At 49.1% G+C, this 15,305-nt stretch overlaps 1 protein-coding gene across 18 annotated transcripts in view; it reads left to right on the plus strand.

Annotated features, from left to right (window-relative positions):
- Positions 1-15,305, plus strand: part of NFASC (neurofascin) — a 165,649-nt gene that overhangs the window by 20,362 nt on the left and 129,982 nt on the right. Inside the window, exon 1 of one of the 18 annotated variants that reach the window (XM_059717584.1) lies at positions 11,869-11,936. The exons of 16 other annotated variants lie outside the window; for them this stretch is intronic. The gene's annotated coding sequence lies outside the window, so the exon portion shown is untranslated. Of the gene's footprint in view, positions 1-11,868; positions 11,937-13,965; positions 14,222-15,305 lie in introns of those variants that run through there. One more of the 18 variants, XM_019477305.2, reaches the window with a different exon arrangement.

Raw genomic sequence — 15,305 nt, forward strand, 5'->3', positions numbered from 1 at the left:
TTTGAGCCAACAAGCAGATGCCTTTTTAATGGGAAATGGATGCCAGTAATTACTTTAAGGATGCTTCTCTGCGCTTGCTTGTCCCATCTGTTGTAGTGGATGCCACTTTCGGACTAGCATCAGTTTGCTAGGGTAGGGGCCCGATCCTGAGAGGTGCTAAGTAACTGCACCTTCTGCTAAAGCCCAAGGAGAAGCATGGGTGCTGGGTAACATGTATCTAATTAGAGAAGTGAGGACTTAACTTCAGGCACTGAGGTTTGAAAACATTGCTCCCAGTGTTTGGCAGGTGCCAGGGGAACAGGGCTAGAAGTTGGACTCCTGCTATGCCAATCTGGCAGGGGTGGGAGCTGTTGACTGGGTTTCAAGCCTCCAAGCACCGTGATAGCTCAGTGACCCCACGCTGTAGGATGTGAATGCAAAGCTGAGAGAGGGCTAGCAGATGGCTTATAACATCAAGCTGCTAACTAGTATCTCCCCCAGCTTGCAGCAGAGCAATGGGTTGGGGAGCCTGCATGCTCCTGTGGCTGGGGCAGCATCCCTTCTTTACCCCCGCTGCCAAAGGCTGGCGCTGGAGCTTGGTGCAGGGGGGATCTAGCCTTCAGTGGCTTTTATTAATAGAGGGCTCCTTCTGTGCAGCAGCACAGGGGTGCCAGCTTCACACCTGTGACCTGGCCCAGGACAATGAGGCCAGTTTCTGCCAGCCATTCCCTGCCCGGGTGAGGGGACACACGTCCCACAGGCAGCTTCGGCAGAGGGCGCGGGGGATTGATGCCAAACAGATGTTGGCAGAGCCAGTCAGCTACATTGCATGTGAACTGGGCTGTGCGAGCTCTTAGTGCTGACCAAGCTGAAGCCCAGCAATTTTCACTCTTCCATCACCAAGGCCCTAAGGGAGGGACAAATAAGGAAAGTGACTGGAGCCAGTGGAAAAAAAGATGCCTCAAAGCCTCTGTGACCCGCTCGTTTTCCTCTAGGGCAGCTAATGCAGTAGGATTGTTCCTTATAATATAGGGGAAGTGCTGACCCCTTCAGCGAGTTGCTTAGATGCTCTGTGCCTCAGTTTCCCTGCTTGTAAAATCAGGATCAAGGTAGTTGCCCACTGTGTAGAGGTGTTCTGGGGCTTGTGTCCTGAGCTTGCATGAAATCCGCTCGGGGCGAGGAACCGTACAGGCGGGAAATGCTAAATTCCCCTTTTCCCTGGCTCCATTCAACGCATGTCAGCCAGTTTGCAGCGAGTCTCAGTTGTCGGCAAAGGTCAGAGCTTGCAAAATCAAGTGAGGCCAGGGAAAGGGCGGTGGTGTAACAGATACACAGCAGCAGAAGCTGCCTACCAGACAATGGGACCCAGTCTTGCACTAATGCTTCCTATTGTCCAGGGAAAGGGACCTTTTCACTGCGTGCCTCGAGGCACTCTGCTATCGATGCTAAGCAGATGTTTAGGTGCTGGGAGAGCAGATGGAGCCCTGCAGTGCAATTATGTTCTGTTATAACGCCCTGGGCCCATTTCTGTTGGCCAGATGCTGCACAGCAGTGGTCTGCTCGGGTCCAGATCTCTGGACGCCAGCTGGCTTTTGGCAAATCGAGGCTTCCCCCCTTTTCCCACACTTCCCTCGCACCTTTCTGCCGCCGTGGGACAAGCACAGTTCCGGTTGCAGCCAAGTGGCTCCGACTCCCGACTAAAACTAATTGTCTCCGTGCCTAGGGATCTGGAGGCAGCTCGGGGCTTCGTGTGCCACCGCCTTTCTATCTTTCTATTCCTGAACCGCAATCTGTGACGCATCCGTAGCTGTTTTCAACAGCAGACTCTGGAGGCCAACAGGGGTGTTTGTAAGGGTTTGCAGTCACTGTCTGCATATGTTGAAGCCTAATTATAGCCAGCCCCCACCAGCTGTGACTCCGGCAGAGGAAGTGAGCTCAGGAGCATGGTCCGTCCCTGTGAGCCATGACTGCGCACGTCTGAACGTCCTTCTAGCGCAGTCCTGTCAATACGAGTTACTAAGAGGCTCAAAAACATGATCCTCTGTATTTTCTCCTTCCAAACAATGTCTCCTTTGCCGGGAGTTGCCCTGGAGCAGTGTCTCGCTGGTCTGCACCCCCGTGCTCTGTGCCCTCCCTCCCACCCCTGCAAGCCTGCCGGGCCATGCGAAGTAGAGAGGCAAGCTTGTCTCTCTCTGGAGTGAACACGAGGACACCTGGCAGAGAAAGCGGGTTTGCTCAGCATTTGGTGAACGGCTTTGCTTGTGCATTTGTGAGCACTGAACCTTTTCATGCCAGAGGAGAGCGCCGGGTCTCGTAGGTTAGGAGCAGACATTGCATTTGTCCTGGGATAAGCTGTGCCCGTGTTATTTTTCTTCTCAGGATGGGAAAGTCCCAGGATTGATGTGTGTACACATTGCCTTGGCAATCGGGGTTCAGCGAGCAGCCACTGATTCAATGATGTGCTCCTGGGACAGCCGTTCAGATGCACTTTGTGATGACCGGGACAAATCGTTAGCACTTCTTATCCCATGAACCTTTTTTTAGGATTTGTCCTGGGGCAATGGACACAAACGTCGTCTGAATGACTGCACAGGATAAAATTGTTTCTCCTGGGACATATGTGATGTCTGTTTGTAGTTTTAGAAGGCTGTAAAGCCCCTGGGACATTCCCCCAGCCTCGGTGCACCCCAGTACTTCCTTTTTTTGTGCAAACCCTTCTTAATTACATTTGATTGCCACGTCCAGGGCTCGTTGCTGTCATCCCTGGTGGCAATAAGTTTCCTTTGAGCAAGGTATAGATGTTTCCAGATGTAAATCCACTGTGTTGGGGCCCAAAGGCCTTTCGGCCTGAGTTTGACGTTTGTGCTTAGCTCAAGCTGCATGCCTAGCTTGAATTGTGGTCGAGACTTGCACCCAGTGAAAGGAGCAGATGGAAAAATACTGTCCCTGACTTAAAACGAATCAGGGAGTTGGATAATTAAACTGAATTAATATAACCCGGGCAAAAGAGGAACCGATAGAGCAAAACGTACCCCTACCTAAGAATGAAAAGTTTACTTCAGAATAGAAAATTCCAGTTAAAGGTAACCATATTTGGCAAACAGAAGCAAGATTATTAATATGCATTAGGAGGAAGGCTTAAGGTATTTTTATGTATTAAGAAATGCAAGCTGTGTGGTATATAAAGAGAGGTGAGAGACCGTAGCCTTCAGAAGACCCCTGAAGAAAGCCTGAAGAGATCCTGTCACCCATCCAAGATCCTATCTCAACTTCAGACGTGGGAACCAGGACCCCTGGACAAGACTTCGCGGCCTGATCAACCAGCAAAGTTGCCTTTGCTACATTACAGGATGGCGACCGTCTGCTTTGGCTAGCTACAAATTTTAAATTTTTAACCGCTAATGCTGAATCAATTTTAGTTCAAGTTGTATCTGTTAGGGTTCAGTAAATATACTTTTAGTTTAGGGCAACCATGTCTTAGTCTCCTTGCCTGATTTAAGACCCAGTTTAGTGTCATAGGGATGCAACAACTGGGAGGAGAAGGATGGAGCAGGTGCTATTTCAGGTGAAAGCTTGGGACCCTATGAATGAATGGGACTCCCATAGCATTTTTCAAATATTAATACTCTCATCACCCTTGGAAGGCAGGCAGGGGACACCTGCATTTTGGACAACGCGGAGCTGAGGAACGAGAGGAACAGGCCTGCAAGGGAGCTTGCGTCAGCGGTGTGATCAAGACTTGTGAACCCTGGGCTCCAGTTGTGCATTCAGACCACTGATCCACCCGCCTTCATGCTGATGTTTTCTCTCTCGTCGTAATTCATGGCAGCGTGCATGTTTTCAGGATGAGCAAGAGATGTCTCATTTGACCGCAGCTTGAACAATACCGCTCAGGAGGAGGAAGCTCCCGCACAGCCCCAGTCTCGCCTGCAAGGAGACACTGGGCAAACGGGAAAGCAGAAAACGTGGAGCTCTCCCGAGTGCCAAACACCACCCCTCCGACACGTCTCCCTGTCTACTGTTTGTCATCTGTTAGTCTCTTTGGATTCAGAGCTCCTTGCGTCGGAGACCGGTCCCTTTTAAACCCTAAAGGTTCCTAAAGGTGAATTTTGTAACCTATCAGTGTCTAAACACACAGGATTGATCACTTCTTATCCAGCACTTATGTCCCACGGTTTCCATTTCATTTGTGGGCACCATTACCGTGATCAATAATTTTGCCAATTTTGTTCTGAACCCCTTACACGTCTCCATGGATACAGATGTGAAGTGACAGGTTCCCATTGTCTGCTTTGACCCTTTGGTGACATCTTGCTTCCAGCCTCTCTCTCCGGAGAGTGTGCTTACGCTGCTGCTTCTGTTTGGTTTTGCACCAGTGAGGATTTTGGTCCTTCTTCCTTTCCCTTTTGGAGAAAGGCAGAAGAGAAAGTATTGCAGGATTGTCACACGCCTTTTATGCGACTGGGGTATCAAGAGGCTAGCAGTGTTAAGCAGGCAGTTGGTTGACCTCTTTACTGTCCACAGCATCAGTTGAGCAATGGCTGTGATTTTATTAAGTAATCCATGACCACAAGGTTAATGTTCGTATGATCAGCTGAGCTGCTGTTGTATTAAAACTGAGTTATACCTAAAAAACAGCATGAAGAAAACCTGGGCAACATGAAATAATATAGGGTAATATTAGTGCAAGTAAAAAGACAATGCTGCTTTCCAGTTCTTCATACCTTTACATTTCAACACACCTCTCTACACCTGTAGGCATTTGGTAACCTGCCTGCTCTGCAGGTGGGAAACCAGCGTCACATTGGGTCCTAGTCCATAATAAGGCAAATTAATTCTTAACACTATGATCACGAGCCAAGATGCTCCTACATTTGGGACATGGAGTGATTATTTCTGATGGTCTGGACCACCGGCAGCAGCTCTCAGTAACAGCATTTGGACTCACAGAATCATAGACAAGGAGGGTTGCAAGGGACTGCAGGAGGTCACATCGAGTCCGACCCTCTGCTCAAAGATCGTCGAGATCATCCCAGCCAAGGCTTTGTCTACCCAGGTCTTAACACTTCCAGGATGGAGATGCCACCGCCTCTCTGGGGATCCTGTTCCAGTGCTTTACTGCTCTCCTAGTGAGCAGGTTTTTCCCAATATCGAACCTCAACTCCCCTTGCTGCAGCTTGAGCCCATTGCTCCTTGTTCTGTCGTCTGCCGCCGCTGCGAACAGTCCAGCTCCATCCTCTTTGCAACCGCCGTGCAGAGACTTGAAGGCTGCTATCAGATCCCCTCTCAATCTTCTCTTCTCCAGACTAAATAAGCCCAGCTCCCTCAGCCTCTCCTCACAAGCCATATGTCCCAGCCCCAAACCATGCCCTCTCCAAATTATTCACATCCTTTCTGTAGTGGGGGGGGCCCCAGTTTTAAAAATCAGAAGTCTCAAGCTAGGACCCCCAAAGCATGATCTGTTTTTGAAAACAAAGACTTAAGAGACTCGCTCTCAAGAGGCTTGCTGCCAACCCCCTCAGCAAAGACCCAGCTCGTGATAAGAATAATGCCTTTTCTTTTAAACCTGCAGCTCCTGGAGCCATGGGATTACTTGAGAACCATCCTTTTACTTGAAAAGAAACCTTTCAGGCTTTGTGGCTCTGTGCAAACATTTGGGAGTAGGAACCAGAGGTGCAGAAATCAGAAGGCAAAGACAAGGCTCCCAGACTTCTTCTTTCCCTCTACCACAAAATAACTCTCCTTTTTTTGAGCAGTTGGGGTTAGTAGCGTGCCAAGGCCGCATGATAACAGCAGTTGAGCTGGGAACAGATGCTTTAATCTAATCCATCTCAGTGGTGCCTGGACGAGCACTTCAAGAATGCGTGTAATCATCGTTAGGAAGGAGCTTGGAAAAGCATCCAGTATAAACTGGGAGAGGCGGTCGAGATCGTCCATATCCGAACTCCACTGACATCATGGTATCCCGCCAGCTGCGAACCCAGCCCATTATTTTTAGGGCTAAATCCAAACTTGGTGTCCATGATATAAATCTAGTGCTACAGGTTGAATATCACTTTGCTCTGAATTTTGCTCTCTTGTAAGGCTAAAGAGAGCCTGAACCACTGACCTCAGAGTCTTCCCAGGTGGGTTTCTTGGTGTCTTTGCGCTCTGCAGCACTGGACCTTGGACCTGCTGAAGCAGCTCAGGCTTGCACCCTTCCGCCTCCTGTTTCTCTGCTTTGGATTCAGTATTCCCTCTGCCTCTGGGCCAGAAACCCAAAGATGCCCCTCACCACATGTCCTGATCAAGTGAATTTGCTTCCCTGCTTGACCCACCTTGCTCTGTAGCTTCTTATTTGCCAAACAGATGTGCTAGAGGTGGGATGGGCCCCCAGGCCTCGTACTGAGTGACTTGGGCAGCAGGACACATGTGGCCGGCTGCTCATTCCAGCAATAAACTGGCCATTGCAGAATTCGGTTCTGTAATTAATTCATCCCCGAGACATGTTCAGTGAGAGAATAGCTTTGAATTGCCCCTGCACGAGAGAAAAAGGAAAATCGGGTTAAACTTTGCTCCCTACTCGGTTCAATCCCTGTGAAGCCATTGGGGTTTTCAGGGTCCTACAAGCAGATTGTGTCCTGTTTTCCTTGAAGAGCCTTTACTTTTATCTTTCTCACCATTCCTTGCCTTTCAGTGCAGCTGTTCGGGCCCCTCCATCCCTTCTATCCCCTGTTGGCTCCTGCTTCCCAAACAGCTGTAGAGATATTGCATTGAGCCAGTCCCCTGGGACTTCAGCAGTCTTGCTGCACGGAGACAAGGTTCTTTGGGTAAATCCGATATCTTTTATTAGGCCAAGCCAAATAGTTGGAAACATTCTTCTTAGCAAGCTTTCGGGCACAAATGCCCTTCATCAAGCTAAGGAATTATCCGCGGGTGGTCCGTGCTCTTCCTGGATGGATGCTGCAGGGATAAATTTTGCCCATTAGGACCAAAGGCCCAGACCCATGCTGTTGACTTCACTGCTCTGCTGGTGCTCATTGCCTCTGTTTCATGTGAATGTGCTCCTCTCAAATCTCTGTCCAACAGGAGCCTGGCATGCAGCAAAGTCAGGATCTGGGGTTATAAGCAGGGTTATAAGCAGGGATCGTGTAAGCTACCCTAAGGTTTTGAGGAGGTGCTTTAGGGATGAAGCGGCTAATGGCAATGCAGTAGATAAAGCAGGCTTCTGGCCTTCAAAGACCCTTAATGTGTCTAGATCCCTCCTGGATGCTCTGGGTTGTGTTTTGGTGCAGTTGTGCTTACAAGCAAATGCAGATTAATAGGAATGATGACCTTGTGCATCCAAACTCTCCTGTGCAGCAGGGAAGTGTTGGGACCACTCTGCCAAGAGCTAAGCAGTACATTGAGGTCAAATGACCTGCCCAGGTTGCAGAGTGAGAGGGTGGCAAAACTTGGGATCAAAACCCTCCAGGTCCTGCTCACTAGGTCACCCTGCCTGTCACGGTGTCACTGGATTGCTTGCAGACATGCTGCATCAGCTGGGGCTGCTGAAAAGAGCCTGACTGACACAGTGGTCCCTGGGCTGTGGATGTACAATTCTGCATGGCTCTCTTGGCTGTTGAAGAGATAAGGGTATGCCCCTGTCGCTGCCCCCTGACTGGGAGGAAGTTGAATGCTGCTGTCTTTGCTAGACTCCTGCACATTTGAGGGCCAGGAGCAATGGGATCGTCCCTGCCCTGTCCCCAAACGTGCAAGGGGTGAAGTGGTGAATGAGCCTCCACTTTTTGCTCACATACCATTGAAGCACAGGATGGTCGATCTTATGGTTTGGGCACTGAACTAGGACATTGGTTATGTGGGTTCAGTCCCTCTTCTGCCACAGACTCCCGTGAGTAACCTCAGGCAAGTCATTTAGTCTCCCTCAGTTCCCCATCTAGTAAGTGGTGAAGAATGATCATTCTCCCTTCTGGTGGGACAGGGCCTGTCCCTCGCTGTGTGCTTGTACAGCACCGAGCATCATAGAGCCCTGAGCCAGCTGAGATCTCCAGGTGCTGTTGCAATACCAATACCCCTGACTTCAGTGAAGGCTTGCTGTGGTCTGCATCTTCCTGGCCTCCCATAAATCCCTCCCCCTTCTCTGTTTCAGTGTCTCGGTTGGTACTGCATAGGTAATGGCACCTGGGAGGGCTGAGTATCTGAGTCAGCAAGTGTTATCTTGGAGCTGTATTGGCATTAAATATTATTAGTTTAGTTTCTAAATTCAGGCCCCACTTGTAGGCTAATTGTGGTATTCAAGTGACTGAAATGAGGCTTCATTTTCCCCAAGTTGTGCAGCTGTGGGGAAACGTGGCCTGCACACAGGGAAATTTGGAGCTAGATGGAACTGTTTGGATCCCTGCTGGCTTCTAGTCTGCAGCCCTAATCCTGCCAGGCGCATCTCCCTGGAGCCAGCCACAAAGCCCTTTCGATTCCCACTGCCACAGTCATTTTCAAGCGGCTGGAAATCGGGTTAGGGCTGTTGGCCTGCCCTTTTGGCATCGTCCAATCCAAATAATCCAGATCAAGTGTGTAATTATCTCTGCAGCTATTCTGGGTTAATGAGAAATGCAGATGGAGATAGCTGAATTAAATGTGGTGGCTGCCATGTCTGTTCCTGGAAGGGGAGCATACATACATATATATACATACATACATACATACATTTTATATATATATATATATATATATATATATATATATATATATATATATATATATGTGTGTGTGTGTGTGTGTGTGTGTGTGTGTATATGTGTATATATATATACACACACACACAAACACACACATACATATATGTGTGTGTGTATATATATATATATACATACACGTGTGTGTATGTATACGTATACATGTACACACACACATACATACACATACACACTTTATGTATATATAGAAAGAGTTACTTATGCTTGTTGGATAGTATTAGCTAAAGGGCATGTACTTATCTCGACAAAGAAGGTGGCATATAATTCCCCATGTGCTGTAGGAAAAGAAATAAATCTATGCCACAGGAGCAGTTGCTGATCTAATAACTTTAAATCATTTCAAGTTTAATAATTTTAAATAATAAAAAACGTATATGAAGTGGTGATGATAATTTATATATTTTTTTTTTATGATTTAAACTGAAGTTTTCTTGTTCCTGTGATGAAACTAGCCATTGCAAATAACATACATCCCTCTTGCTGATCAGCTGTTGGAGCCTTCAAGTTATTAGGCCTGCAGTGGCTACTGTGGGATACATGCATCTCTTTTCCTACGGTTCATGGGGAGTTATATTCCAGCTTCTTCATCGAGATAAGAACATGCCCCTTAGCTTATACCATGCAACAAGCATAAGTAACTAATAGTTTAAGGGCAGGAGCCAGAAACTAATGGAGACGTTAGTGTGTATGTTCTAAAATGTCAGGTTTTGGGTATGCCTGAGTCAAGGGTGAAGATGCAGCTTTGAGGGCACCTTCTGCCTACAGGAAGCAGGTGGTTTCGGATGCTTCCATAAAAAGGTGTCATCTGAACTTCCCGAAGATCTTAGCGCTCTTGGAGTAAAAAGGCACTGCCTCCCTTGGAAGGTAGCCAGAGAATGGGAAGGTGCTCCCCCTGCGCCCATCTCGTCAGTGAAATGAATATGGCATTTTAATAAGATGCTAATGAATTTGCAGATCGCGCTGATCGACACCTCCTTTGAAGTGTTAAAAAAAAAAAAGGAAGCTTTTGTTTTGCCATTGGTTTATCACTTCTAGCTTTGCTTGATTAGTCCTAGTCTGTCTCGCTTCTTCTTTGGGGAAACTTGCCCCCCACCCCCACCCCCATATTTTTTTAATCCCCCACAAAGCTGATAGTTGAGTTTGCACATGGCCCTCTAGGGAAATCAGGCTGCCTATATTTCATTTTGAGGCCTTGAATAATTAACCTAATGAAAATTTCCACCCCCTCCCTCATCTGTTTTCCTAATTATCAGTGGAACTGGGAGATGTGTAGACTATGCCTGTGTTTAATTAAATTACCTTTCTCAGATGCTTTATGAGTTGTTGTTTCAGAGCTGTGAGTTGGTGTATACAAGGGTAAACAGAGCTTGTGCGACTCAAACAATCAGCAGTACAACCAGATGGGAGAACGCACCCAAAATAAGGCACTGGGGCCCAAAGGGACGTATTTAAAATCTGAACTGGGAAGCGGGTGGGCTTCAGTCTGTATTGGAGCCAGCCAAAGACCTGGGTGCAAAATGGCACAGATATGGTGTCTGACATCTAACTCAAAACTAATGTTCACTTTCTGAGCATGATGCTAGTTCGTGGACCGCTCCAGGTCTGACTCCAGCATCTCATTCGCTTGGTCTGTCTGTAAGATAGAGTCAGAGTGAGTATGATCCCTTTCTCTGCATCTGTAGGGAGGAACATGGCCTGAGGATGGAGGTGATGTTCATAGATCTCATTGTTTGGCGTGACTGAGACCTCTTACCATGAAGGACGCACTTGTGTTAATTGTGCAATTGTACCGTGAGTTGTGCAAACTCACGGTACGGTGCTTCTGCACTATGCAGGCAGGGATGCTTGCTTGCTCACTGGGTATAGGAAAGGCCTGGAGTTGCTCTCCAGCCTTCCCCTCCAGCTATGAGCAGGCCCTAACGGAGGCGTGGTCCTGCTGATGACATGGGGAAGGCAGCTCTGGGTGTAGAGGTGCTCAGGAAAGAAGGTATATTTGGGGGAGAGGAAGGAAAAAGGGGGCTCCTGTAGGTTCACTCCCTCCTTGGAAAAATATACTGCCCCCTTCCTCTCCGCCCGATGTAGAGGAAGTCTTGCTGTCTGTATATGCTCATTGTACAGCCATGCAGTCCCTTCTCTCCTAAAGGGAGTCACCTTGCTTGCATTGGATTACACCGAGCGCTTTTTAATCCAGACCTTCCCCCCACGCAGGTGAAGTGGGATTTTCAGGCTGTGTGCACACTAAGGGTGGGAAAATCTCACACTATTCCAGGCTTTAGGAACCACTTGCATGATTTTCTCAGTTTCTCAATATTATTTGGCTCTTAAAGCCATGTGTCAGGTAGCTGAGATGCAGTAAGACACCCGCCCATCCCCGTCTACCCACTCACCCATCTACATGTCAGGCTAGACCACAGAGGTGCTTTATATAGGCAGTGCGTATGTCTTTATTCGGTGGGAATGAATGCAGAATGACAGAGTGGGAGTAAGATGCTCTCATCCTGATCTGTTGTGCACTGGTGTAAAGGACCGTGACCACAGAATCAGGTCCTTGTCTTCAGGATTTCATTAGCTGCCCCCTAGCCTCCCCTTCCTCTCCCGTAGTCTCCTTCTTTGCTCTTCTTCCATCCTCTGGTCTTTCCCTTCTTCCCCTCCTGTGCACCCTTGCTCGTGCTATTTTGGCCCTTCCCTTGGAGTCCCAATCTCTCAGCTTTTTGCATCGTGTTGTTTCTGAAGTAGAGCACAAACCAAGTGATGCTGTTCGAGTCTGACGCCTCTCCCCACGCGCCTTGAGCATGTTGTAAAATGGGCTGAGACAAACCCACCTGCCCCTGGCCTGCACTCCGGCTGTCTGGAAGCAGCTTCTCTGCCGAGCCCCATCCAGGTACCTTGCACTGACCTACCTGCTCCAATGTCAGGGGGGAAATGTTCCAGTCTCGGCAGCTGGTCCTTGCTCAGCACACAAGCGTTTAACTATTTAGAGAAGCAGCCAATTAGACCCCAGGGCAGATTGGTTTGGCCTATGAGAGCTCCTGCTGGGAAGTAATTATCCTCACATTAGCTGCTCCTGCCTTCACTGTGCCGTGATGCTGGACGGGTTAACCATGCAGCTAGTGCGGCTGTGCGCCGCAAGCCTTGCGAGCCTCAGCAAAACTCCTCCTCAGCACAGCACAGCGCAGCGAGTGAGTCAGCAGAAGGGTGGGAGCGACAGGGGTGCAGGAGCAGCCGGTGAGTTTGCTGCAGACGGGCCGGGATGCGGTGAGGGTGCCAGCATCCCTGGGGCGCGGTCATGTCAAACATGCTGTGATGCACATGTGCGAGAAGGAGACCTGTGGCAGATCTCAGCTCGGTGGCTGCCCGCGCTCTGGGAAAAACTGAGCTCTTGCTGGGGGCAGGGGGCTTGCAGCGAGCACGCGGAGCCGGCGGAGTTGATCCTGTTCGCAAGCTGGGGGAACTGGCTTAGGAGGAAGAGATGCAGTCAGAGCTCAGGACCCGAAGCCTCCTGCATCTTCAGATCAAGCCTTAGCTGAACGGAGCAGTGCTCTGCTCTGTCTGCCCGTGGCCAGTGTTAATAGAGGATTAAGAAGGTCATTCTGTCACTCCTCTATCCAAGGAGATTAGCAGACAGAACAATTCAGTTGGTTGTATGTCATACCAATTTACGCTAAACGAATTTAACCGTTTCCTCTGTCCGTTCCTGCTCTGGTGGAAGGGAAGCTTTAACCTCTGTAACATGAAGCCTGTTTAGGAGTCGGGCAATAGGCTCTAGCCCTGATTCTCCTCCTGTTTACACCCGTGTCAATCAGGGGGGACTCTGTTGATGTCTGTAGAGTGGCACTGGTGCAAGTCAGCGGGGCACCAGGCCCTCTGATTTTCTCTCTTTCGCGCTGTACAGCCGGTGAACGTCGGAGCGTGCCAAGGGGGAGAGGCAAGGGTCGGAGAGCTTGTCCCACCAAACGACTACATGCCAGTAGGTCCCTGAGAAGTGGTTATTACCACTACTCCCAGGGTGAAATGTAGCTCTTGTGCGGGGAAATGTATCGTGAGTAGTTTGGGGAGGAGGAGGAAAGTTGCCTGGACCCATCTGCTTCTGTTTGCCTGAAGCTTTTATAAGGAGTGTTTGTGTCATGCCACGGCCCATGTAGCATGACACCTCCAGTGAGTTCCAGATGTGCACACGCCTGTTTTAGACTTGGTGCTTTTACGCCTCGCATTTTCCCTGCCTCTGTTGTGCCTCACGTGGTCCGCCTTGCTTTGCCTTGATCCAAGTCTCTTGGCTGCTCAGCTTGCACCACATCTGCCTTTTTGAGACCAAATGGTATCTTTTGTAACCAGCTGAGCGTCCTTCTCCCTTCCAGAGCTCTGGGCTTGCCGGCTTGTTGATTCGATCTACATGTCTTCCATGTTTCTGGAAAGATGATTTCATTTCATATTAATAAGGAGAACTTTAGCATTGAAAAGGATGACCAAGTAGCTGGATCAGCAGACCAAGGGTCAGGACTCATGGGGCCCATTATTGGCTCCTCTGATTCCCTTTAGAAATGCCTGCCTTGCTCTCCATGCATCCATAGCACCAGATGTTTTCTGTGCCTCATTTTTCCCATCTGTAAAATGGAGAGACTGACACTCAGGTCAGTGGCGTGTCCCTTAATTAGTGGGTAATGAGACCCTGGCTGGCTAGGGCTAAAGAGAAGCAAAGTAGCATCTTAAAGTCCTGCTAGAAGGATGCCAATCATTGGAAACGACAGACTGTTTTGTAATACAGGGGGCCAAAACGTGTTGGTGCCAGAAGAGCTGAGCAGACACGCGAGAACAGAACTTCCCGGCTTCTCGGCAGCCCGGTCCGTGCCCTGCGGGTCTGACGTATCACTGCGGGGTCCTATAAACAGGGCTGGAAACAAAAGGAACAAAACCCCCCCTGCCGTACGGGTGTCGCTGGGCTCCGCAGCGCGGGACATGGGGCCAGGCCCCGACTGGCACTCGAGCCCGGTCTCAGCTGACTCGGAGGGAAGCAGAGGACAGAGTGGGTAGTGTCAGGGACTACAACTCCTGCATTATTCATGAGGGAAATCCAGTGCAAGCCAGGCAGGGAAGGGGGAGCAGTTATTAATAAATGGTATTGTGCCTGTGGGTTTTTTTCCCATGCACCATGGCTCTTGGAGGCTCGGTGGGTTAGAGATAATAAAGTTCTGTGTAAGTGCGAGGGTGCTGTGGGGTGTGGGGGGAGAATTGGCTGTGGCAGCTGGATGATTTTGGTGCTCGACGCTGGAAAGGTCTGTTGTGTTTGCTCCGCAGCGGAAGGGGAGAGAATGGTGCAGGCGCTGCCGCCTTGGAAACAGTAGGACCCGGCGTCCTGCCCCTAGCTGAGCTGCCTGGATGTTGCTTTGGTCTTTGAGAGCCTAACTAAGCACCGCCTGTCACATGGAGGAACTTGTTGTTTGGGACAGAGGAGCCTGAAGGACCTTAACTGAACGGTGGAGGGGGAAAACATGGCTTAAAGGCGAGAGACAAAGGTAGGCTGGCCAGTGTGGTAGATACCTTGGAGGCTGTTTGCAGGAGGGACTAGTAACCTGCACCTGACATGGAGAGGCCAAGAGATTTATAGCATTACTAGGCAGGATTTATAGCGTTACTCGCCTGCTTGAGTAGCTGGAAAGCAGCATATGGTTGCAAAAGAGCGGAGCGTCTAATTGTGGAGGTGTGAAGCCCTCATCCAGTCTGAGCAGGTGAATTTGGTCTGTCCACGTCTGTCTGTGTCAGCGTGGGACACGCTCTGGGCATCCCTCTAGACATCCCTTTGCGAGCGTGGCCGTCCAGGATGACCTGATCTTCCCTCTTGCCTCTGACTCCTTGTTTGCTACTAAAGCTACCTGGCAGGTTTGGCGGCTGCTGCCAGCTCTGCGGTGCCATATAGAGAAATCCATCTGTTTCTCTCTTAGTTCGTGCCTGCGCATCCATGACTTCTCTGCTCTGTTTTCCAATGTCTTCCCAATGATCTCATGTGCCTCAAACTCCTAGGTAATTTTGGGGTCCGTGCACCATTTGACACCAATCCAGGCCTGATTCATATGGGTGGGGCTAGGAGTAGAATCAGACCATTTATCTGTACAATGGGAGGAAGAGCAGCTAATGGTTTCAAAATGCTGTACGAATAGCAGTGTATTGTACATTATACTGAACTACATGCCCTTAATAGTGCTGTCAGCAAGCATTCAGGCTATTCATTCTCGATATCTATTCTACATCTGTATCTGCTGGTCTTTGTATTTTGATGGGGTTTGATTCTGCTCTCATGGAAATCAGCATAAACAATTCTCATTGGCTCTGATAGAAATAGGAACATCTGGATTATACTTACTTTTCCTTTAATTTAGTCACTGTGCTCAGTGTCTGGCACTTTGGTCTCATTCATTTGCATTTTTACTTTTTTTATGCATCTGTCTTTTCGGGGACATGTACAGTATGCTCCTATACCTTATCAGTCCCTGTCAGACTGATAAGGGGGGGGTGTTAGCCCCACCATGTCCAGACCCTTTGGGTGACTGTCTTCTTCTTCCCTAAGTTGCCATATGGTTTCAGGATCCAGGCTGCTGTTTC

This window comes from Alligator mississippiensis, chromosome 14 (genome assembly GCF_030867095.1).
Source record: "Alligator mississippiensis isolate rAllMis1 chromosome 14, rAllMis1, whole genome shotgun sequence".
Classification (NCBI taxonomy): domain Eukaryota; kingdom Metazoa; phylum Chordata; order Crocodylia; family Alligatoridae; genus Alligator; species Alligator mississippiensis.